The sequence below is a fragment of the Rhinoderma darwinii genome (genome assembly GCF_050947455.1).
Source record: "Rhinoderma darwinii isolate aRhiDar2 chromosome 1 unlocalized genomic scaffold, aRhiDar2.hap1 SUPER_1_unloc_20, whole genome shotgun sequence".
Classification (NCBI taxonomy): domain Eukaryota; kingdom Metazoa; phylum Chordata; class Amphibia; order Anura; family Rhinodermatidae; genus Rhinoderma; species Rhinoderma darwinii.
In genome coordinates, this window is record NW_027461657.1 from 10,447 (window position 1) to 35,110 (window position 24,664).

The 24,664-nt window shown below is 45.8% G+C and overlaps 1 protein-coding gene across 1 annotated transcript in view; it reads left to right on the forward strand.

The window, feature by feature from the left end:
* Nucleotides 1-3,941: 3,941 nt before the first annotated feature.
* LOC142670909 (uncharacterized) overlaps nt 3,942-24,664 on the forward strand; it is a 59,863-nt gene continuing 39,140 nt past the window's right edge. The window contains exon 1 of the mRNA XM_075847123.1: nt 3,942-4,202. The gene's annotated coding sequence lies outside the window, so the exon portion shown is untranslated. The remainder of the gene's footprint in view (nt 4,203-24,664) is intronic.

The window sequence follows — 24,664 nt, forward strand, 5'->3', positions numbered from 1 at the left end:
CATACTGTTATTATGTGATATCAGAGGACATTACAGGAGATATAAGAGGAGAGGACTACAACTCCCAACATGTCCAGACTGTTATTATGGGATATCAGAGGACATTACAGGAGGAGGTATAAGAGGAGAGAACTACAACTCCCAGCATGTCCAGACTGTTATTATGTGATATCAAAGGACATTACAGGAGGAGATATAAGAGGAGAGAACTACAAGTCCCAGCATGTCCAGACTGTTATTATGTGATGTCAGAGGACATTACAGGAGGAGACATAAGAGGAGAGGACTACAACTCCCAGCATGTCCAGACTGTTATTATGTGATATCAGAGGACATTACAGGAGGAGATATAAGAGGAGAGGACTACAACTCCCAGCATGTCCAGACTGTTATTATGTGATATCAGAGGACATTAGAGGAGGCGATATAAGAGGAGAGGACTACAACTCCCAGCATGTCCAGGCTGTTATGTGATATCAGAGGACATTACAGGAGGAGATATAAGAGGAGAGAACTACAACTCCCAGCATGTCCAGGCTGTTATGTGATATCAGAGGACATTACAGGAGGAGGTATAAGAGGAGAGAACTACAACTCCCAGCATGTCCAGGCTGTTATGTGATATCAGAGGACATTACAGGAGGAGGTATAAGAGAAGAGAACTAAAACTCCCAGCATGTCCAGGCTGTTATTATGTGATATCAGAGGACATTACAGGAGGAGATATAAGAGGAGAGAACTACAACTCCCAGCATGTCCAGACTGTTATTATGTGATATCAGAGGACATTACAGGAGGAGATATAAGAGGAGAGAACTACAACTCCCAGCATGTCCAGGCTGTTATTATGTGATATCAGGACATTACAGGAGGAGATATAAGGGGAGAGAACTACAACTCCCAGCATGTCCAGGCTGTTATTATGTGATATCAGAGGACATTACAGGAGGAGATATAAGAGGAGAGAACTACAACTCCCAGCATGTCCAGACTGTTATTATGTGATATCAGAGAACATTACAGGAGGAGATATAAGAGGAGAGGACTACAACTCCCTGCTTTTCCAGACTGTTATTATATGATGTCAGAGAACATTACAGGAGGAGGTATAAGAGGAGAGGACTACAACTCCCAGCATGTCCATACTGTTATTATGTGATATCAGAGGACATTACAGGAGGAGATATAAGAGGAGAGAACTACAACTCCCAGCATGTCCAGACTGTTATTATGTGATATCAGAGGATATTACAGGAGGAGATATAAGAGGAGGACTACAACTCCCAGCATGTCCAGACTGTTATTATGTGATATCAGAGGACATTACAGGAGGAGATATAAGAGGAGAGAACTACAACTCCCAGCATGTCCAGGCTGTTATTATGTGATACCAGAGAACATTACAGGAGGAGATATAAGAGGAGAGAACTACAACTCCCAGCATGTCCAGGCTGTTATTATGTGATATCAGAGGACATTACAGGAGGAGGTATAAGAGGAGAGAACTACAACTCCCAGCATGCCCATACTGTTATTATGTGATATCAGAGGACATTACAGGAGATATAAGAGGAGAGGACTACAACTCCCAGCATGTCCAGACTGTTATTATGGGATATCAGAGGACATTACAGGAGGAGGTATAAGAGGAGAGAACTACAACTCCCAGCATGTCCAGACTGTTATTATGTGATATCAAAGGACATTACAGGAGGAGATATAAGAGGAGAGAACTACAAGTCCCAGCATGTCCAGACTGTTATTATGTGATGTCAGAGGACATTACAGGAGGAGACATAAGAGGAGAGAACTACAACTCCCAGCATGTCCAGGCTGTTATTATGTGATATCAGAGGACATTACAGGAGGAGATATAAGAGAGGACTACAACTCCCAGCATGTCCAGACTGTTATTATGTGATATCAGAGGACATTACAGGAGGAGATATAAGAGAGGACTACAACTCCCAGCATGTCCAGACTGTTATTATGTGATATCAGAGGACATTACAGGAGGAGGTATAAGAGGAGAGAACTACAACTCCCAGCATGTCCAGACTGTTATTATGTGATGTCAGAGGACATTACAGGAGGAGATATAAGAGGAGACTACTACAACCCCCAGCATGTCCAGACTGTTATTATGTGATATCAGAGGACATTACAGGAGATATAAGAGGAGAGAACTACAACTCCCAGCATGTCCAGGCTGTTATTATGTGATATCAGAGGACATTACAGGAGGAGATATAAGAGAGGACTTCAACTCCCAGCATGTCCAGGCTGTTATTATGTGATATCAGAGGACATTACAGGAGGAGATATAAGAGAGGACTACAACTCCCAGCATGTCCAGGCTGTTATTATGTGATATCAGAGGACATTACAGGAGGAGGTATAAGAGGAGAGGACTACAACTCCCAGCATGTCCAGACTGTTATTATGTGATATCAGAGGACATTACAGGAGGAGGTATAAGAGGAGAGGACTACAACTCCCAGCATGTCCAGACTATTATGTGATATCAGAGGACATTACAGGAGGAGGTATAAGAGGAGAGAACTACAACTCCCAGCATGTCCAGACTGTTATTATGTGATGTCAGAGGACATTACAGGAGGAGGTATAAGAGGAGAGGACTACAACTCCCAGCATGCCCAGACTGTTATTATGTGATATCAGAGGACATTACAGGAGATATAAGAGGAGAGAACTACAACTCCCAGCATGTCCAGACTGTTATTATGGGATATACGAGGACATTACAGGGGGAGATATAAGAGGAGAGAACTACAACTCCCAGCATGTCCAGACTGTTATTATGGGATATCAGAGGACATTACAGGAGGAGATATAAGAGGAGAGTACTACAACTCCCAGCATGTCCAGGCTGTTATTATGGGATATCAGAGGACATTACAGGAGGAGATATAAGAGGAGAGAACTACAACTCCCAGCATGTCCAGACTGTTATTATGTGATATCAGAGGACATTACAGGAGGATATATAAGAGGAGAGAACTACAACTCCCAGCATGTCCAGACTGTTATTATGTGATATCAGAGGACATTACAGGAGGATATATAAGAGGAGAGGACTACAACTCCCAGCATGTCCAGACTGTTATTATGTGATATCAGAGGACATTACAGGAGGAGATATAAGAGGAGAGGACTACAACTCCCAGCATGTCCAGACTGTTATTATGTGATATCAGAGGACATTACAGGAGGAGATATAAGAGGAGAGGACTACAACTCCCAGCATGTCCAGACTGTTATTATGGGATATCAGAGGATATTACAGGAGGAGGCATAAGAGGAGAGAACTACAACTCCCAGCATGTCCAGGCTGTTATTATGTGATATCAGAGGACATTACAGGAGGAGATATAAGAGGAGAGGACTACAACTCCCAGCATGTCCAGACTGTTATTATGTGATATCAGAGGATATTACAGGAGGAGGCATAAGAGGAGAGAACTACAACTCCCAGCATGTCCAGGCTGTTATGTGATATCAGAGGACATTACAGGAGGAGATATAAGAGGAGAGGACTACAACTCCCAGCATTCCTCTGGCTCCGCCTCTCACATAATTGCTGACAACCTATAGGAGAGAAAACACTGATTGATCACCAGATCACACGTCACATAGCCCCGCCCCTCACATAGCCCCGCCCTTCATGGCACGTGGTTATCGCCTGGCCACACTACATAGGAGCGACGCCCTCATTGTATGATACGTCATCATGCAGCACAGAAGCCCCGCCTCCTCGCATAGCCCCGCCCGTCATTTCATGTGATTTCTTCTTATTAGCGCTTCTTCCTGGATTTCTCCGCCGCACAGCTAAGCTCCGCCCCCTCTGTTACTGGTCACATGATGGGACGTCATCTCAGGTCCTTGGTTCACTTTACTGCACAGTTGAGCTCCGCCCCCTCCGGTGCTGATCACATGATGGTGAAGTCTTCACAGGTCCTTCAGACATAGTCCTATTACAGATACGTAGCAGGTCCTGGTCGGTGGAGGACTGGTCGTCACTGCTGTTGTGTTCTTCTCTCTGTTATCAGTCAGTAGAAGATTTCCCATGATTCACAGCGGTGTATACAGAGGATATATATATATTACCTGCTACTAAGCTGCATTCTCCCCTGTCTTACATTATTAGTAGAAGAAGACGCGGCGTGTGACTGCAGTGTAAGGTAAGATGACGTCACACGCGTTATATGTGAGGAGAGAGGCTGCCGGTGACATGTTATATGTGAGGAGAGAGGCTGCCGGTGACGTGTTATATGTGAGGAGAGAGGCTGCCGGTGACATGTTATATGTGAGGAGAGAGGCTGCCGGTGACATGTTATATGTGAGGAGAGAGGCTGCCGGTGACATGTTATATGTGAGGAGAGAGGCTGCCGGTGACATGTTATATGTGAGGAGAGAGGCTGCCGGTGACGTGTTATATGTGAGGAGAGAGGCTGCCGGTGACGTGTTATATGTGAGGAGAGAGGCTGCCGGTGACATGTTATATGTGAGGAGAGAGGCTGCCGGTGACATGTTATATGTGAGGAGAGAGGCTGCCGGTGACGTGTTATATGTGAGGAGAGAGGCTGCCGGTGACATGTTATATGTGAGGAGAGAGGCTGCCGGTGACATGTTATATGTGAGGAGAGAGGCTGCCGGTGACATGTTATATGTGAGGAGAGAGGCTGCCGGTGACGTGTTATATGTGAGGAGAGAGGCTGCCGGTGACGTGTTATATGTGAGGAGAGAGGCTGCCGGTGACGTGTTATATGTGAGGAGAGAGGCTGCCGGTGACGTGTTATATGTGAGGAGAGAGGCTGTCGGTGACATGTTATATGTGAGGAGAGAGGCTGCCGGTGACGTGTTATATGTGAGGAGAGAGGCTGCCGGTGACATGTTATATGTGAGGAGAGAGGCTGCCGGTGACATGTTATATGTGAGGAGAGAGGCTGCCGGTGACGTGTTATATGTGAGGAGAGAGGCTGCCGGTGACGTGTTATATGTGAGGAGAGAGGCTGCCGGTGACATGTTATATGTGAGGAGAGAGGCTGCCGGTGACATGTTATATGTGAGGAGAGAGGCTGCCGGTGACATGTTATATGTGAGGAGAGAGGCTGCCGGTGACATGACACGTGTTATATGTGAGGAGAGAGGCTGCCGGTGACATGTTATATGTGAGGAGAGAGGCTGCCGGTGACGTGTTATATGTGAGGAGAGAGGCTGCCGGTGACGTGTTATATGTGAGGAGAGAGGCTGCCGGTGACACGTGTTATATGTGAGGAGAGAGGCTGCCGGTGACATGTTATATGTGAGGAGAGAGGCTGCCGGTGACGTGTTATATGTGAGGAGAGAGGCTGCCGGTGACGTGTTATATGTGAAGAGAGGCTGCCGGTGACATGTTATATGTGAAGAGAGGCTGCCGGTGACATGTTATTTGTGAGGAGAGAGGCTGCCGGTGACGTGTTATATGTGAGGAGAGAGGGTGACGTGTTATATGTGAGGAGAGAGGCTGCCGGTGACATGTTATATGTGAGGAGAGAGGCTGCCGGTGACATGTTATATGTGAGGAGAGAGGCTGCCGGTGACGTGTTATATGTGAGGAGAGAGGCTGCCGGTGACATGTTATATGTGAGGAGAGAGGCTGCCGGTGACATGTTATATGTGAGGAGAGAGGCTGCCGGTGACATGTTATATGTGAGGAGAGAGGCTGCCGGTGACATGTTATATGTGAGGAGAGAGGCTGCCGGTGACATGTTATATGTGAGGAGAGAGGCTGCCGGTGACATGTTATATGTGAGGAGAGAGGCTGCCGGTGACGTGTTATATGGGAGGAGAGAGGCTGCCGGTGACGTGTTATATGGGAGGAGAGAGGCTGCCGGTGACATGTTATATGTGAGGAGAGAGGCTGCCGGTGACGTGTTATATGTGAGGAGAGAGGCTGCCGGTGACGTGTTATATGTGAGGAGAGAGGCTGCCGGTGACATGTTATATGTGAGGAGAGAGGCTGCCGGTGACATGTGAGGAGAGAGGCTGCCGGTGACGTGTTATATGTGAGGAGAGAGGCTGCCGGTGACATGTTATATGTGAGGAGAGAGGCTGCCGGTGACGTGTTATATGTGAGGAGAGAGGCTGCCGGTGACATGTTATATGTGAGGAGAGAGGCTGCCGGTGACATGTTATATGTGAGGAGAGAGGCTGCCGGTGACATGTTATATGTGAGGAGAGAGGCTGCCGGTGACGTGTTATATGTGAGGAGAGAGGCTGCCGGTGACGTGTTATATGTGAGGAGAGAGGCTGCCGGTGACGTGTTATATGTGAGGAGAGAGGCTGCCGGTGACGTGTTATATGTGAGGAGAGAGGCTGCTGGTGACATGACACGTGTTATATGTGAGGAGAGAGGCTGCCGGTGACGTGTTATATGTGAGGAGAGAGGCTGCTGGTGACATGACACGTGTTATATGTGAGGAGAGAGGCTGCCGGTGACGCGCTATATGTGAGGAGAGAGGCTGCCGGTGACGTGTTATATGTGAGGAGAGAGGCTGCCGGTGACATGTTATATGTGAGGAGAGAGGCTGCCGGTGACGTGTTATATGTGAGGAGAGAGGCTGCCGGTGACATGTTATATGTGAGGAGAGAGGCTGCCGGTGACATGTTATATGTGAGGAGAGAGGCTGCCGGTGACGTGTTATATGTGAGGAGAGAGGCTGCCGGTGACGTGTTATATGTGAGGAGAGAGGCTGCTGGTGACGTGTTATATGTGAGGAGAGAGGCTGCCGGTGACGTGTTATATGTGAGGAGAGAGGCTGCCGGTGACGTGTTATATGTGAGGAGAGAGGCTGCTGGTGACGTGTTATATGTGAGGAGAGAGGCTGCTGGTGACATGTTATATGTGAGGAGAGAGGCTGCCGGTGACGCGTTATATGTGAGGAGAGAGGCTGCCGGTGACATGTTATATGTGAGGAGAGAGGCTGCCGGTGACATGTTATATGTGAGGAGAGAGGCTGCCGGTGACATGTTATATGTGAGGAGAGAGGCTGCCGGTGACATGTTATATGTGAGGAGAGAGCCTGCCGGTGACATGTTATATGTGAGGAGAGAGGCTGCCGGTGACATGACACGTGTTACATGTGAGGAGAGAGGCTGCCGGTGACATGTTATATGTGAGGAGAGAGGCTGCCGGTGACATGTTATATGTGAGGAGAGAGGCTGCCGGTGACATGACACGTGTTATATGTGAGGAGAGAGGCTGCCGGTGACGTGTTATATGTGAGGAGAGAGGCTGCCGGTGACGTGTTATATGTGAGGAGAGAGGCTGCCGGTGACGTGTTATATGTGAGGAGAGAGGCTGCCGGTGACGTGTTATATGTGAGGAGAGAGGCTGCCGGTGACGTGTTATATGTGAGGAGAGAGGCTGCCGGTGACATGACACGTGTTACATGTGTGATCGCAATTTGAGTCACGTTACGCCTTGATCTCCATGCAGGTTCAAATCAGGTGGGGGGGGCGAGCTCGGAGAAGTAACAGATACACTGAGACGTTTCTCAAGGCAAAATACTTCTGACTTTATTTAACTGTAGTGGTCGCTTTTATAGCGTCAGAACAAAGACATTCCATAACATATGAGTCATCTGTATATTCAATCCCTACATCCTTACATCCTTCTTTCCCATTGGTGGAACACAAGGTATTCCCTTAGGTTTCCTTTTATGCTTAGGGGGGTTGGTCAAGTGATTGACCGCCATCTGTTCGCAATTTCAAGACACAGCAGAGCAGCTGTAAACTATTTCCTCTCTTAACCTTTCTAAAATACCCATTCTATTGTAACACATGTTCTCCTCTATAACATTTCACTCCTTGGGGCCCCAGATACATTATACATATATTTATACCATAACAATCCCTCCTTTTGTGATTTTACCAACACCTAAATTCCAATGCTACTTCTATCTCCTGATAGCAAGGCTTCGATCCATTTCTTCACTTGATTCACACAGGTATGTAGGTGGGGTAATCTCACAACACTCTTTCATCATAATGTATAGGCCTCTGATTGAATGCTTCCCTTATTTTGCAAAATGTATAACAATTGAAACATGTAAGCAATATAAACAATATTATGAAACATATCAAGGGTTGGAATAACATATGCAGTATCTTAGTGGCAGTGGGGGAAAATCCTGTAAAAACGTCATACTAGTGATGGGCACTGGCATCTTTATTGCTGACGATAAATTTATTACTTCCCTAGCTGCTATTGTAGCCAATACTTTCACTTTACTTAGAGTTACATTATGGGCTGCTATCAATTTCTTTACGTCTTTAGACTTTTGTAACACTTGTTTTAACTCTTCCAGTGGCAAACTAAAATTTCCATAGGGCAAAGGTTCAGGTACCCATACAGTGGACATTATTTCTTCTAAAGTAGGCAGGAACACTATAGTTTGGTTCCCCCAAGTCAAATGCGTCACATTGTATAGACATCCTGAAAATGGTCCTGTGAGATTAAACTGGCTAAGGGTCTGCTTGTCGTTAGTTATTAAACATACATGCTGTGGACCTACTTCAATATATACCTGTAGGTTAGCTTCTGGGATTATAGTGAGTGCGCATACATTATCCTGCTGCTGCATTAGACAGGGTTCATATATCCCTGACTGTTCATTACATACATATCCATGCTCTGTTAACTGGCACAAATCTATATTCCTTGTCTTATTTTGAGAATCTATGTGTGTTCCTTTTATTTCTGGCATCCAATATTGTCCTAATAATGTCACCGGATCAATCATTACCATTGGCATAACAATAAATTTGCATAATAGAGTAGGATTTTTCACATGAAATGCTATTAGTCTTCCTGCGCACCATTTAGGTGTACACTCAGTATACTCAGGCTGTAACAATAACCACATATCATTTCTCTTTCCTATGGGCAGAATGTCTGTCCATTGCCTAACATGACTACTAAACAATTTATTCTTACAATTATTCATCTGTTCTTGTTGCCACATCGTTTTAAGCGTACATACTGTCCAATTCACAAAAGTTGATACATTCTGTAATGTTCTATATTCGGTTAGCATACTTTCATTAAAAACATTTAGGAACAGTTCATCTATAGTTAACCCTTTTTGCTGTAAGTCAAAGGTAGTAGGTAACCATGAGGCACCTCTCCTTAATGCAGTAGATGTGTCGTCTCCCACTGAGTTTCATTTGTTCATAACTGTTTCTAACTGTATACCATTCAATACTCCTAATCCCGTTCCTACCCCTCCTAATAGCGGGTCATACCATTCTCTTTTTTGTCTATGACAGCTGGGGGATTCAGGGAAGGAAATATTGAAGTGTACATTCTTTTTCTGCTGTTGGGTTACAGCGCTCTTACAAGTGTGTGCGATTCTTTCCAGACTTTGTACTGTTATATGTGGCTTAAAACTATCTCTTAAAATTGTTATCAAGAATACAAAATATCTTCTATTTCTTATTTGGCTATTATTCATACATAATATCATCCCATCAGTCTCTTTTATTACAATCGTAGAGTTGAGCCTCTCCTTGTTGCATCTTTCATAAATCTTATTTATCATTTCATTTCTATTTTTACTGGTTGTATATTTCTATAGATACTGTACATCTGGTTCATAACAACAAAACCACAGCCCCGGCGTCTCTTCTTGTATGCTAATGTTGGCTGTTTTGTCTATGTGAAGGTACACAGTCCCTCCATGTGGTCCTTTTCTCCAAGTCCCTTCGGTTGTAGTCACATTTGTAGTATAACACGGGTCATTGGCCTTACAGGTGTAGTTACCCTGCTTTCTATCCACTGTGGCATTCGCCCACACTGTCCTGAACTGTTCCAGTGATTCTGTACTGATTACGTGTACAGGAGTAGCAGTTCTGCCTTTTTGTATAAGAGCACACGCAACAACCGCCGCAACAACCGCAAAGATCTTCATTCTTCTGGCTGAAGAACCTTTTTACAATGACTGGCGTGAATCCAGCTTGCCTTTCCTTCGAGCTTCACTGAGGTGCTTGTAACGAGTAGGACTTGAAAAGGACCATCAAATCTTGGGTCTAGACTTTTCCTCACGTGTCTTTTGACAACGACCCAATCTGCTGGTTCTAGCTTATGCGTCCCTTCAACTGAATCAGGACCTGGAATGGAAGCAAAAACTTGTGCATGCACCTTGGTCAATTGTTTGTTCAGCGTTTATACATAGTCAGTTAACCTACCATACTGCATTTGGAGCATCTATGGAAAATAACATCCTAATCTGGGAGCCGACCCAAATAAGATCTCATATGGGCTGAGACCTGTTCTTTTTGTGGGCGTGTATCTTACTGAGAACAAGGCTAATGGTAGACACTCGGTCCATGGTTTCCCGGTTTCTACCATTGCTTTTTGGATTTTCAATTTGAGAGTCCCATTTAGTCTCTCAACCTTCCCACTACTTTGTGGATGGTATGGTGTATGTAGGGCTTGACTTATGCCTAGAGCTGACAACACATGGTTCATGATTTCACCCGTAAAATGAGTTCCTCTGTCGCTCTCCATCATCTCTGGAACTCCATATCTGCACACCACCTCGTTGATCAGTTTCTTTGCTGTGGCTACGGCTGTAGCTTTGGTTACTGGAAAAGCTTCTGGCCATCCTGAAAAGAGATCAATACAAACAAGCACATACTCATAGGTACCAACTTTTGGTAATTGAATATAGTCTATCTGTAGTCTCTGGAACGGATATATAGGTCTGGGTGTGTGCTTCTGTGGTACTTTTACAGTTCTTCCAATATTATGTGTTGCACAGATCATGCATCCTTGTGTAAAACTGCTGGCCATCACACTAAACCCTGGAGCATACCAGGTTTTGTTAACCAAGTCCATCATTGCCGTTTTTGACTGGTGTGTCTCTCCATGTGTTATTTGGGCCATCATTGGGAACATTGTCTTAGGCAGGCACAGTTTATTCTGGCATTGCCAGAGGCCATCTTTTCGTAGCGTTGCTCCTTGGGCCGTCCACTTGTCTTTTTCTTCTTCTGTTGCTTGTCCTTGAAGTTTTTGCAGTAGTTCCGGGCTTACAGCTGGTCTTGTTTCCTCTGGATCTTTTATCTGACATACGGCTGCTAACACGGGTAGCTTCTGTGCTGCTTGCTTTGCCGCTTCGTCTGCCGGGGCATTTCCCCTTTTGTCTCTGGTGAACTCACCTTAGTGTGAGCTTTTAATTTTTACTACTGCTACTTCTGTGGGTAACATCAGGGTCTCCATCAAGTATTTTACAAAGTCTGCATTCTTTTCAGGTGTACCTGCAGAGGTCAAAAACTGTCTTGCCCTCCATATGGGGCCATAATCGTGTGCAATCCCAAAAGCATATCGAGAGTCAGTGTATATATTTGCTGTCTTTCCTTCTGCATGTTGGCATGCTGCTGCCAGGGCCTTAAGCTCCGCTTCTTGTGCTGAGCGGGACGCTGGTAAGGAGGCTGCTTCTAGGACTACATCTTCGGTGGTTACTGCATATCCTGTAAGAAAAGATCCTTCTACACAATACCTTGAACCATCCACAAAGAGTATTGGGTCTGGGTTTTGGAGTGGGGTATCTTTTACATGTGCGAACCCCACTGTTTCCTGGGCCATAAGGGCCATACAATCATGTTCATCAGTTTCAGGCAAAAATTGTGACCATACTTTACCTACGTCTTCTCCCCCTTGCTCCAAAGGCAGTAAGGTAGCTGGGTTCAATGTAGTACAGCGGTGTAAAGTAACCTGCTCAGGAAGAAGAAGAGCACAAATTAATCTCAAATATCTTGCAGTGGACAAATGCTTAGGTTGTACTTGAGTTAGAATAGCAGTAATATCATGTGGTGGAAATGCCAGGACCAAATCTGAGGCCTTGTTTAACATTGAATTTACAGCAATGATAGCTCTCACACATGATGGGGAACCTCGGGCCCCAGGGTCTAGTCTAGCTGAATAATATGCTACCGGGCGCTGCTGTGGTCCATGACTTTGTGTGAGAACCGCAGTGTCATGTCCATTTTGTTCAGTACAGTACAAAGTATATGCTTGCGTAGAGGTACTCCATGGATTGGTGTCACAAGCCGCTACCAAACACAACTCCTCCTCATTCAGTTGATAATCCAAAATACTTTGAGAATCTCACTTTTATCAGGTTCTGCAAATACTTGATTAATACAAAAACAAATAAAAATAAAACATCCCCAAAAACTTTACATCAAATTAACAATGTCCAGACAAGTTTTGTTTTGCCTTCTCCCTCATCTAAATCCATAAAGACTCGTGTGAGTGATGTCACATCGCCTCCTGTGTAACTTTGCTGGAGGGGGATGGTCTCTTACACATAAACCAAAATTGTACCTGATCAGTTCCTTCACCCTTCCCCCCTTTGTGGACTCTGCGAGAGTGATGTAGCAGAGTTCAAAACTACATCTCAACATAACACTAATTTAACCCCTTGTAATGTGCAACAGCCTGAAACAAAAATGACTTTTTCCTGACAAACATTTGATCTTTACAATGACATAACTCATGTGTGAAATCAAAAACAAAACAATTGTAGTTAGTTATTCAATAAAACAGAAAATATTATCTCTGATAACATTAATTACTGCAAACCAATAAACAGTATAACGGTGGGGGCACATACATTTTCAATACCCCGTGTCTCACAGTATCTGTAGTTTAATACATCTGAATTATCAAAACACATGAAATCTGATCACATCATAACACATAATTATCGTAACTTTTATAACCAACAGCGCTTGCGCAAAAGAGAAGAAATTTATTTCGGTTTGTAGACATTACTGATATATATATATATCTCAGCAGTGCATATTGAGATCCCTTTGTCTCATCAGCCCTGCAGACTGCACCCAGTCAGCCCCCCTCCTCCTCCTCCCAAACACAGCACACTTTAGGGGGGAGGGAGGGGGGTCACACACTCAAAGCTTCTCACAACTTCTCACAACTTCTCACAACTTAACACTTTCAATGCCGGCAAAACAACATACGTATCTGCAATCATTTATCACACCATTGTATAGGAATTATCTACGTTAATGTTTAACCGTACAATCTGACGGCCACCATCTCTATATTATGATGACGTGTTGTTTCATCAGTGAACTAAAACTGGAACTTCTGTAAATAGAAAAGACACTACAAATGACAAAATTAACAAGGTGATTATTTCATACTGATTTGGTTGGGCCGGGCGTGGCCACATCAGGGGCAGGGGGGGGGCAGCCTCTCCCCTTGGAAACAGTGCGCAGGGGGTTTCCCACCAACAATGAGGACACACTCAACATGAGGTACGGACGCCATTACCGGGCGTCGGCTGGTCCTGTTTTCTAATACATACAATACATTTCTTATTCCTAACTTCCTCTTCTGCAAATCCCTCTAAAGCACTTTCCATCAACTTTCTACCTTCCAACTTCCCTTTGTTCTCCAGAATACCTTTTGCCCAATCTGCGGCTTGGAGCCGCCCTCCTCTTTTTCCCTCTGCCAGTTTACATGCCTTGATCAGGGCAAGCAACTCTGCACTCTGTGCAGAATGTATGACAGGATCAAGGGTCTCATCATATAAGACAGAGGTGTCTGGTGGTTTGGCTGTGAAGGACTGCTTATACATTATTACATTTATCACTTTTCCTGATTCAATCTACAAAATGACACAAAGTCATACAAAATATCTATATCAGCATTTAATGTTGTGTCCATTCATTTCAAGAACAAGATTACATTTCTTATCTCACTAGCAGCTGTTCTTCACCTCCCCCTTCTCTTGTCACACTAGTTGATTCTAAATTATACCATATGGGAATTTACTATAAGGTCACTTGCAACATTAAAACTACTACTACTTCTATCACTTCCTTTGCTTTAAACTTTACTTTATAAAATATGAATTTCCTCTGACACTTTTCATCTTTCAACCATCCACGTTTTGTGTCACAACATTCATTCCATTTTTCTGCGTCTAACCGTCCATGGGATTCTAGACCACATGCTTTCATAAAAAATTTTTTTTTTTTTTGTTCCCTGCGTTGCCTTTTTACCTTCTCTTTCTGCTACTACCTGTTTGGCGGTTTGTCCTTTGGGGTGCTCATCTCGTACTCTTGTTACAGATTCTAGCTACTGACAGATGAATTCCATTCTCATCTGTTTTATACAGTTTCTAGTTTCCGTACTTACTCCTGTTACAGATTTTAGCTACTGACAGATGAATTCCATTCTCATCTGTTTTATACAGTTTCTAGTTTCCGTACTTACTCTTGTTACAGATTTTAGCTACTGATAGATGAATTCCATTCTCATCTATTTTAGACAGTTTCTAGCTTCCGTACTTACTCTTATTACAGATTCTAGCTGACAGACGAATTCCATTCTCATCTGTTTTAGACAGTTTCTAGTCTCCGTACTTAATAGGGACACCAGTTCCCCATTGTCTAGTTATAAGTGGTCGCCTATAGGCAGACCCTAAGTTATGTAGGGGGTAGTTTTCCTGATAGGTGAATTTCTGGATTTACGATCCCCTAGTAAGCTTACACCCTTTTAACAGGTGCTTGCTCACCCATATGCCATACCTCAAACTTCTCGTTTGCCGTGACTGTTTCCCATAGCCCTGCTATGATGGAGGGGACTCTTACCCTTCTCTCTCAGTTTTTATCTTCACTAACAAACACTATGGCTATTGGCTGTTAGGGAAAGTCCCACACTACCTTTCTCACCTATTTTATACAGTTACTTATCCCCTCAAAACCCTTTTAAACCTTCTTCTACTCTGGCCAGAGAATTAAATTCCTTTTATAACTAGCTTACTTTCTTCTTATTCACTTTAAACACCACTCAAGGAGATATCCTCCACACCATAACAGTAATATGACAAATATTCCTGATCCAAATAATAAGGAAAACGTAAAATCAAGCTGTTCATTTGACATGCCGGATTATCGGATTGCAGAAAATTCTGGAATTTTGAGCTGAAAATCAGTGCATGATAATCCACGCAAGTACCTCAATGCTGTACACACATTTTCGGTATTTTGCCAGATTATCAGATTGCACAAAATTTTCGATTTTCGGGCTAAAATTTAGCCTATCATAATCCCCGTAGTCACCTGAAGCATGTACACATGTTTCTGGTAATTTGCCGGATTATCGGAAGTTTTTTCCAAAAACAATTTCCTTATTCTAAAATGCATTTGTGACACAAAACTGGGTTCCTACAACATTCATACAAATACTGCCATGGAGATCAGGCACTTTATCCTGAGGGTAGGATTACATATAGACTTGACCAGATTTTTACACTAAAAATACCCTCATGTGGCCCCTCTATTCCTCAGGAGTACTACCGGGAAGGTGACCTACCAGACAGGAAGGTGCAGAGCAGAGTTTGTAAGAATTAAGTCTTCTTACCTTGCTGCAGCAGTGGTCTGCACGTTCCTTCGTCCGGGTGGTCGCCATTCAAGTCCCGGGAGATCCCCTAAGGTGGGGTGCCGTCCTTCTGGTCAAGTCCCTGGTTCGGGCGCCAATTTCTGTGATCGCAATTTGAGTCACGTTACGCCTTGATCTCCATGCAGGTTCAAATCAGGTGGGGGGGGCGAGCTCGGAGAAGCAACAGATACACTGAGACGTTTCTCAAGGCAAAATACTTCTGACTTTATTTAACTGTAGTGGTCGCTTTTATAGCGTCAGAACAAAGACATTCCATAACATATGAGTCATCTGTATATTCAATCCCTACATCCTTACATCCTTCTTTCCCATTGGTGGAACACAAGGTATTCCCTTAGGTTTCCTTTTATGCTTAGGGGGGTTGGTCAAGTGATTGACCGCCATCTGTTCGCAATTTCAAGACACAGCAGAGCAGCTGTAAACTATTTCCTCTCTTAACCTTTCTAAAATACCCATTCTATTGTAACACATGTTCTCCTCTATAACATTTCACTCCTTGGGGCCCCAGATACATTATACATATATTTATACCATAACACATGTGAGGAGAGAGGCTGCCGGTGACATGTTATATGTGAGGAGAGAGGCTGCCGGTGACATGTTATATGTGAGGAGAGAGGCTGCCGGTGACATGTTATATGTGAGGAGAGAGGCTGCCGGTGACATGTTATATGTGAGGAGAGAGGCTGCCGGTGACATGTTATATGTGAGGAGAGAGGCTGCCGGTGACATGTTATATGTGAGGAGAGAGGCTGCCGGTGACATGACACGTGTTATATGTGAGGAGAGAGGCTGCCGGTGACGTGTTATATGTGAGGAGAGAGGCTGCCGGTGACGTGTTATATGTGAGGAGAGAGGCTGCCGGTGACGTGTTATATGTGAGGAGAGAGGCTGCCGGTGACATGTTATATGTGAGGAGAGAGGCTGCCGGTGACGTGTTATATGTGAGGAGAGAGGCTGCCGGTGACGTGTTATATGTGAGGAGAGAGGCTGCCGGTGACGTGTTATATGTGAGGAGAGAGGCTGCCGGTGACGTGTTATATGTGAGGAGAGAGGCTGCCGGTGACGTGTTATATGTGAGGAGAGAGGCTGCCGGTGACGTGTTATATGTGAGGAGAGAGGCTGCCGGTGACGTGTTATATGTGAGGAGAGAGGCTGCCGGTGACATGTTATATGTGAGGAGAGAGGCTGCCGGTGATGTGTTATATGTGAGGAGAGAGGCTGCCGGTGACATGTTATATGTGAGGAGAGAGGCTGCCGGTGACATGACACGTGTTATATGTGAGGAGAGAGGCTGTCGGTGACATGTTATATGTGAGGAGAGAGGCTGCCGGTGACGTGTTATATATGAGGAGAGAGGCTGCCAGTGACGTGTTATATGTGAGGAGAGAGGGGGGCGTGGCTTAGCTATGGAGCTGTGAGCACGCGTTTCGGGGGAGCTCCGCACTAGCAGCTGAATAACAGCCATTTTTCCCGGGTAAATCCGGCAGGCGATGCCAGGAAAACGAAGGGGACCCTGCCCTGGAACTTCCCGGTCCTTACCTCGCTCCTCTAGCCGTTGTAGGAGCATGGAGCGCTATCTTTCCTCTTCACAAGCGGCCGCGGGCGAACGAGTAGTAATGGCGGACGCATTGCCGCCACATCCGGCCTCAGACACTCTGGCTCCTTCTCTTCCTGCTCCCCTGTTGCAGTCAACACAAGCGGCCACGTCTGCTGATACGAGCCTTCCCTGCTGCAGCTCTCAGGATGCGGTAAGCCTTGTCTCTCCCCTCAACATGCCATTAGTGAGAGATTTGCCCGCCATTATACCACACACATATGCCCCTGAAGTTCAGGCTGGCCCATCGGGCTTACATGCTGACCTACAGCTACTGAGGGAGATGATACAAGCCCTCCCCACCCGACAAGATCTTGACTCTTTGGTGTCCAGGGTTGAACAGGCACATCAGCAAGATATAACTGACCTGCGTCAGGATGTGGACAGACTAGACACTAGGGCGCTTACATCTGAAAATACTGTGTCGGCCATTGACTCTAGGGTAACTGCGTTGGAAAAAGCTGCCACGGATACTAGAACACATTTACAGTCCCTGGCGCTTCAACTAGATGATCAGGAGAACAGAGGACGCAGAAACAATGTGCGTCTGAAGGGCCTTCCGGACCTCGGCCCACGAGATGAGCTGATGTCTAGAGTATCTATTATATTTAACAAGCTCACTAACCGACCATCAGAAGCGACTTTTCTCCTAGATCGCATTCATAGAGTTTCGCGCCCAGGCCCGCTTGATTTGTCCTCTCCCCGCGACGTGTTGTGTCGCCTTCACTATTATACTGATAAAGATGCAATTATCCGGGGAGCATGGTCACATGGTCCGATCCCAGTTGAAGGAAGTACGGTTACTATATACCCTGATGTCTCTCCACGGACACTCTATATGAGACGGCTCCTTCATCCTCTGCTTGAAAAAATCAAGGCCGCAGGCGCCACTTATAGATGGGGACACCCGTTTCATGTTGTTGTGAAAAACAACTCTGGCTTCTATCTCCTGCGCCACTCCTCGGATCTTGAGGGCCTCTTTCGATTTCTTCAGATCGATCCGTTCCCAGTCCCGGATTGGCTATCCCTGGACAGAATTGAGCAACCTCAACGTCGTCGCCTCAACAGAGCTAACCAGCCCATACGAAGCAGATCCATCCCGGGTGTACCACATTTGCCGTTAATCGACCTCTCCCGCCGGGTCCCGCCTGAGGCCTAAGGAGGACTTTCCGGCTAATATCCTTTTATTTGTCAATATGTTGCTGGGCCGCCGACAGCATTGATGCTCAAGGGACTTGAGGTCGTCAAATGTTATTTTGCTCACATAATGTTTTGATGGTTATCTAGCAGGGCTTTTCTGTAAATAAGTGCTTTGCCTAGCTCTTTCACAGGATACTCAGGTTTCGTGTATAGATAGAATGGCCACAAGGGGCCTTCACTTAGTCCTCAGGAAGTATGTGCTGCTTATACCGTATTAGTTTAAAAGTTAATGGAAGATCGCCACATGAGGTGTACGGGTTCGAGGTTGTTTAGAGGCTGTGATATCTCCTGCAGCGATAGTGGCATTTAGCATACTGATACCTCCCCCACCCGCAACCGTTTGCTGGTTAAATATATTAGATAAAGGTTTGTGTTGCGGGCTATGGGGAGTCTCATATGACTCTGTTAGTCGTCATATCTGATAATTTTAAAAAAGCGATGTTTGCCGAGCATACACTAGTTGTGTGTTAAATTCCAAATCCACTTAGCAGCTAAGAGGTCGAATTTCTGGTTGATAACAGTTTACAACAGCCTAGTATACTTAAATAGAAGGATGTGGCGTCGCTATGGGTTGTCCATCAGAGGTCATGGATATTAGCACAGGTATTGGGTTAACCTCCCTTGGCTAGTAGTAATTGAGAGATACACGTCGGTTCTATTCATGATTGTGCCTCTGTCGCCTCCCCAATGGTAGGCGATGGAAGAAATGGTTTACTGGTTGATGATAATGGTTGCGGTGCGGGGTTCCCCCCCCCGTGGTTTTCCAGGTCCCCACAAATTTAACAACCTTCCTTTACAGGTTTTTACACCGTATAGGAGTCGGCCTGTGGGCCTCTTTCTTGTGTATCGTCTTATTCTCTCTTTCTCCCATCTCTATCTGTCCTCCTCTTGCCCTCTACTTTGCTTTCCCCTCCCCCTCCCCTTCCACCACAGCCCAGGACAGATATGTCGCAACATACACAAACGGACCTGATTATTGGGTCATTAAATGTCAAGGGGTTACACAGTCCTGGAAAGCGATCCATACTTTTCAATTTGCTGAAAGGCAAAAATATACAGGTGGCGTTCCTTCAGGAGACGCACCTATGTCAGCAAAAACCTTTTAAACTCTCTAACGCATGGTTCCCCAATGCATATCATAGTCTTTCTCCAGACACGAAATCCAGGGGGACAAGTATTTTGATCTCTAGATCTCTTCCTTGGGAGTTCAAGGGGTCTCGCAGTGATGAAGTGGGACGAATGCTCTTGATCAAAGGAGTTATTGACTCTCAAGTATACACTTTTGCCTCTTTTTACCTACCCAACTCTGGTCAATGCACAGCCCTTGTTGGCTTTCTGAATGCCCTGGAGGAGTTTGGAGAGGGTACCATTGTCCTGGGAGGGGATTTCAATGTTGCATTGGACCCTGCACTAGACACGTCCGTAGGATCCTCTTCATTCTCGAGGGCACATCTGCGCCGCATTATGAAATCATTTCATGAACACCAATTAGTGGACACATGGCGTCTCCTACACCCAGCAGATAGGGACTTTTCATTCTACTCCGCAGTACACGACAAATATTCCAGAATTGATCTGTTTTTCGTCAAGCATCACTCGCTACATTCTATACGTGCGGCCGACATTGACTTTATTTCCTTTTCGGACCATGCATTAGTCACCTTGACCCTCTCTCTGCATTCCCCGCTATACCGTCAATCTCAGTGGAAACTGAACCCAACGCTTCTCTCGGATTCAGTGGTTACTGCTGATATCCAACGTAATATCACTGACTACTTCGTAACTAATGCCACAGAGACCATTAACCCTCGCATTATCTGGGAGGCGCATAAATGCGTAATCAGAGGTATATTTATTAAACATGGTGCACGTCGGAAAAAAGAAAGGGCGGGGGCCACGGTCCGCTTGCTGTCTGAAATTGAAGTGCTTGAGATCTCTCATAAACGTTCCCATGACCCGGAGTGTAGGATTGCCCTCCTGCGTAAAAGAGAGGAACTGCGTACCTTATTGATGGCTCGAGCCAAGGCTACGCTTTCTAGATGTAAACGTCATTATTACGAATATGGCAACAAGAGTAGTAGGTCTCTGGCTAGAGCTTTGCGGACCCAACAGTCCCAGAATTACATACCCTCCATAGTATCCCCCTCACAAACGCGACATCGTTTGCCGTTGGACATAGCTTCCGCATTCCGGGATTTCTACGCTGCCCTATATAATACTGACTCTACCAACCCGTCTGTGTCATCCAGTGATTTCAGGTCTAAAATTTTTAAATATATCGCGGATTCTGGTCTACCTGCCTTATCGGAAGATCACATCAATAGCCTGGAAGAACCACTTACCACACAAGAACTCGCATACGCTTTAAAACATTCCAGAACAGGCAAGGCACCTGGCCCAGACGGGTTTACAATTCAATATTATAAAAAGTTTATGTCGTCTCTAGGTCCACATTTTTTAGCCTCCTTTAACTCATATTCGGCCTCCTCCCCTATCCCTCCTGACGCCCTTAGGGCACATATTGCGGTGATCCCCAAACCGGGCAAAGACCCCACACAATGTGCCAGTTACAGACCCATATCCCTCCTCAATACAGATATCAAGTTGTTTGCTAAAATTCTAGCGGAACGTCTCGCTCCACTGATGGGAGGAATCGTACATAATGACCAGGCAGGGTTCATGGCAGGTAGAGAGGCACGAGACAACACAACCAGAGCCATCAATCTGATCCACAAGGCCAAAATCTCCAATATACCTCTTATGCTTCTATCCACAGATGCGGAAAAAGCATTTGATAGAGTTAACTGGACCTTTATGGAAGAAACCCTCTCACGTCTGGGCCTTGGATCACATATGCTGGGATGGATAATGTCGCTTTATTCATGCCCATCCGCCCGAGTTCGAGTAAACGGCCTTCTATCAGACGAATTTGCTATACACAACGGCACTAGACAGGGTTGCCCCCTCTCACCCTTGATATTTATATTGACACTAGAACCCCTTTTACGCCATATACGTGCAAACGTGGATGTGAAGGGACTAGAAACGAGTAACTCAACTAACAAGGTGGCGGCCTATGCAGACGATCTGCTATTCTTCCTGACGAATCCAACTGTCTCCCTTCCCAATCTCATGCGGGAATTCCAACGGTTTTCAAGCTTATCCAACTTTAAAATTAATTTCACTAAGTCCGAGGCCCTGAACATTTCTCTTTCACCTCATCTTTCCACAACCTTAAAACAATCTTTCAGTTTTAAATGGAACCCAACAGCGTTGAAATATCTTGGAGTTCGCTTAACAGCAGACCTGAGAGATCTCTTCCATCTAAATTTTCCTCCACTCCTTGCTGAGCTTAAGGCAGATTGTGCCAGATGGGCCAAAGGTACCTTTACTTGGTTGGGCCGCTGTAACATCTTTAAAATGAATGCTCTCCCTAGGCTACTATATTTATTTCAAACCCTTCCCATAGCCATCCCAACACAGTTCTTTAAAACGGTCAATTCTCTTCAGATTAAGTTTATATGGAATGGTAAGACTCCACGTCTGTCCCGAACGTTATTATGCCGATCTAGGGCATCGGGGGGTATATCATTACCTGATGTCCGCACTTACTATATTGCATCCCATCTTGCCCGGGTAGTTGATTGGTGCAGACATGCGACTGTTAAGGCTTGGGTGTCTTTGGAGCAGAGTTTTTCTTCTATCCCAATATCGGCCCTTCCATGGCTGCACCGTAGCCAACTCAGACATCTCCATCATCACCCTACTATAGGCCCAACATTAGCATGCTGTTCCCTCCCCTCGGTAAGGGCATCGTGCTTGCCAGTCCCTTCCTCTATGTTTCCGATACTGGGCAATCCATCCTTTCCCACTGGCTTAACGGACCCAGTTTTCCGTATATGGCAATCCTTGGGATGTTATCGTGCAGATCGGTTCCTAAAGGATGGTGACTGGCTTTCTGTTGCAGACCTGGCCCAGATTGATGATCTCCCTACGTTGGGGCAATGGCGTTCGCTGCAACTGCGACACTTTTTAACGTCTATCCCAGCCCCTAGGTCCTACCAGGAGGGGAAAACTCCACTAGAGACCCTCTGCACAGGCTCTGACCTGATTAGACATACATTATCCGCTATTTACAGAATTCTCATGGACCCCCCAGATATGCCCAATCCTATATACATGTCAAAATGGGAAGAGGACCTGGGAATATCCTTCTCCCCCACACAGGGGCAGCGTATATTCCTTATGGCTCAAAAAACCTCTATCTGCTCAAGATACCAAGAGGCAAGCTTCAAACTACTCTCACGTTGGTATAGGACCCCAGTCCGCCTACATAACATCTTCCCCACAGTGTCCCCAATGTGCTGGAGATGTGGGCAAGACAGTGGTACCCTCTTCCATACCTTCTGGTCATGTCCTCTCCTTACCCCATTTTGGGAAGGTGTAAAGAGGGTAATAATGGAAATTACAAACACAAATGTAACCATGGATGCGGCCCTTTTTCTTCTTCATCATTGCGACATCCCAGTGAACAAATATAAGCGTTCCCTGCTTCATTTTCTAGTGATGGCAGCTCGTCATTGCATCCCACTAAGGTGGAAGGATCCATCTCCCCCAACACTATCCCTCTGGGTTTCACAGGTTAACGACATCATGCATATGGAGGACTTGACATCCGTTATCAATGACTCAAGCTCCAGGTTCTGCCAAACTTGGGCCCAATGGATGGTTTTTCAGGACTCCTGCTTCTTTCCGCTCTCCTCTTCTTTCTTCATTCTCTGTTCTGGGAGCTTTGCTCCATCTACACTTTCCTGATTTGTGTTCCCCTGTCGTTATTCCCTCTTTTTCATTCAGTATGCCATTAGATGACAATGTACTTATTGTTCTTTCTGTACATTTGCCTTTGGATTATGTATTCTAAATGTACATTACCTTGTTGTATGTTTTCCTTTATGTTATAAAAAGGACCTTATAGGTCTACAAAAATAAAGAATTTCAAAAAAAATATGTGAGGAGAGAGGCTGCCGGTGACGTGTTATATGTGAGGAGAGAGGCTGCCGGTGACGTGTTATATGTGAGGAGAGAGGCTGCCGGTGACGTGTTATATGTGAGGAGAGAGGCTGCCGGTGACATGTTATATGTGAGGAGAGAGGCTGCCGGTGACGTGTTATATGTGAGGAGAGAGGCTGCCGGTGACGTGTTATATGTGAGGAGAGAGGCTGCCGGTGACGTGTTATATGTGAGGAGAGGCTGCCGGTGACGTGTTATATGTGAGGAGAGAGGCTGCCGGTGACGTGTTATATGTGAGGAGAGAGGCTGCCGGTGACGTGTTATATGTGAGGAGAGAGGCTGCCGGTGACGTGTTATATGTGAGGAGAGAGGCTGCCGGTGACGTGTTATATGTGAGGAGAGAGGCTGCCGGTGACGTGTTATATGTGAGGAGAGAGGCTGCCGGTGACGTGTTATATGTGAGGAGAGAGGCTGCCGGTGACATGACACGTGTTATATGTGAGGAGAGAGGCTGCCGGTGACGTGTTATATGTGAGGAGAGAGGCTGCCGGTGACGTGTTATATGTGAGGAGAGAGGCTGCCGGTGACGTGTTATATGTGAGGAGAGAGGCTGCCGGTGACGTGTTATATGTGAGGAGAGAGGCTGCCGGTGACGTGTTATATGTGAGGAGAGAGGCTGCCGGTGACGTGTTATATGTGAGGAGAGAGGCTGCCGGTGACGTGTTATATGTGAGGAGAGAGGCTGCCGGTGACGTGTTATATGTGAGGAGAGAGGCTGCCGGTGACATGACACGTGTTATATGTGAGGAGAGAGGCTGCCGGTGACGTGTTATATGTGAGGAGAGAGGCTGCCGGTGACCTGTTATATGTGAGGAGAGAGGCCGCCGGTGACATGACACGTGTAATATGTGCGGAGAGAGGCTGCCGTTGACGTGTTATATGTGAGGAGAGAGGCTGCCGGTGACATGACACGTGTTATATGTGAGGAGAGAGGCTGCCGGTGACATGTTATATGTGAGGAGAGAGGCTGCCGGTGACATGTTATATGTGAGGAGAGAGGCTGCCGGTGACATGTTATATGTGAGGAGAGAGGCTGCCGGTGACATGTTATATGTGAGGAGAGAGGCTGCCGGTGACGTGTTATATGTGAGGAGAGAGGCTGCCGGTGACCTGTTATATGTGAGGAGAGAGGCCGCCGGTGACATGACACGTGTAATATGTGCGGAGAGAGGCTGCCGGTGACATGACATGTGTTATATGTGAGGAGAGAGGCTGCCGGTGACGTGTTATATGTGAGGAGAGATGCTGCCGGTGACGTGTTATATGTGAGGAGAGAGGCTGCCGGTGCATGTTATATG